Genomic DNA, 1,914 nt, shown 5'->3' on the forward strand with positions numbered 1-1,914 from the left:
CGGGTAGATTGATCAGCTCATTGCATGTAAACTGAGGTTGGTGCTAAGGTAGTGTAGAACAATTTGTCATATGCTGCTTTTGACATTATGTTAACACTAGAGCCTAAATCAAATAGAGCATTATGGAAGGTATGAGTTTCAATGGAGCAGTTAATCATGGGGGTACCGGGATCACCTTTCTTAATGGTAAATGGGGAATCTAATAAATAGGAACCCCAAGAATTTAAAGCATAGCCATACTTTGCAGTAACAAGGTTGGTTGTCTCCATTGTTCCCTCAGGATTGCCAAGAATTCTATCTTTTTCATAGGATGGGATAGCAACAGCAATTTGAGCTAATTGGGTTTCTATCATCTTATTAAAACTAAGTTGATTCTTTAAGACATAAGAAAATTCATCCAATTTAGCATTTATATTTTCCAACATCTTGTCATGAGCATGCAACTTTTTATTTATACCATCAGTCATTCTACTTTGACTGTAAACAAGATCTTTTAGGAAAGCATAACTATTATTACCTTGATTATTCAAACAAAAAGAAGAGTAATAATTGTTACCTCCCTGGTTGTTGGAGTGCTGATTCCAGCCTTGATGTTGTGGACGAAACCCACTGTCGGTGTTGATGAAGTTGAGGTCCTCTTGGGTTTTGGGATAGGAATTGCCCGAATGTCCAACATCTCCACAGACTTTGCAAGTCATGTGGGAACCCATGGCTTTGAGTGTCTCTAGGGCACTCACCTTCTCATAATGTTCCACTCGCTTCGTGAGTAGATCCATCTTAGCTGCAAGCATGTCAATTTCTTTAATTGAATGCATACCTCATTTATGGGGTTGGAGTCGATCGTCGCTCCATCCTTGGTTGGAGACCATCTTCTTGATCAATGTCTTTGCATTGGCAACACTTAGCGAAAAGAATAAACCAGCAGCAGCATCTAAATGGCTCCTATCTAACGACACTAATCCCTGGTAGAAGTTCTGGATCAAAAGCCAGTCTTCCATGCCATGGTGTGGACATGCAGAGATGTACTCTTGCATTTGTTCCCAAGCTTCGGGAATCGATTCATCTGCTAGTTGTTGAAAACTAGAGATCTTATTGCATAGAGCATTAGTCTTCCCCCTAGGGAAAAACTTAACTAGGAAAGCATTGGAACACTTATCCTAGGTATCTACAGCATTGCGGTTAGAGTAAAATCATTGCTTAGCCTTTCCTAACAAAGAGAAGGGAAAAGGCAAAGACATATAGCCTCTTGGCTCACTCCCTTAATGGTGAATGTGCTACAAATCTCCAAGAAATGTTGGAGGTGAGCATTTGCATCCTCATGGGGTTTCCCATAGAATGAACTAGCTTGAACCATCGTAATTAATGCTGGCTTAAGCTCAAAGTTAGCGTCCCCATTGATAACATGGGGTCCGATGGCTACATTAGTAGCCGAGGGTCCAAAAAATCACAAATGGACTTATCGCCCATGATCATGTAGGGTAGTGATAGGATATGAGGAAAAAAGGATAAACTACTTAGGATAACTAAAACCAACCTAGCTAACAAATTCAGCCTTATAAATTTGATGCCAGTTGCCTTCACCGGCAACGGCGCCAGAAATACTTGTTGATACTTCTTAACGACTATTGGAGTATTCCGCAAGCGCACAGAACTATCACGTAGCACTTTGCTCGGTGAGTATCGAGTGTTGAATTTATATTTTTCCCATAGGAAGGCGGAATGCTTGAATTTATATAGTACTAGTATTTGTTAAAGGTAGGTCTTAAGTTGATCCTAGGTAGGTGAACGATAGTGTAGGATGGGTATGAACTACCTAAACTAACTACTAAATACAAGCTAACCAGAGATAGCTAGGTGGGAGAGCGAGCGATATATCTTTCTAGTAACTAAGGGTAAACAAATAACTAGGAGAAA

General features: G+C 40.1%; 1 non-coding gene across 1 annotated transcript; it reads left to right on the plus strand.

Annotated features, from left to right (window-relative positions):
* The first annotated feature begins 996 nt into the window (after nucleotides 1-996).
* Nucleotides 997-1,105, plus strand: LOC136511564 (small nucleolar RNA R71). The gene has a single exon (XR_010772761.1). It is a non-coding gene; the product is annotated as a small nucleolar RNA R71 (small nucleolar RNA).
* Nucleotides 1,106-1,914: the final 809 nt, after the last annotated feature.

Source organism: Miscanthus floridulus, chromosome 1 (genome assembly GCF_019320115.1).
Source record: "Miscanthus floridulus cultivar M001 chromosome 1, ASM1932011v1, whole genome shotgun sequence".
Taxonomy (NCBI): Eukaryota; Viridiplantae; Streptophyta; class Magnoliopsida; order Poales; family Poaceae; genus Miscanthus; species Miscanthus floridulus.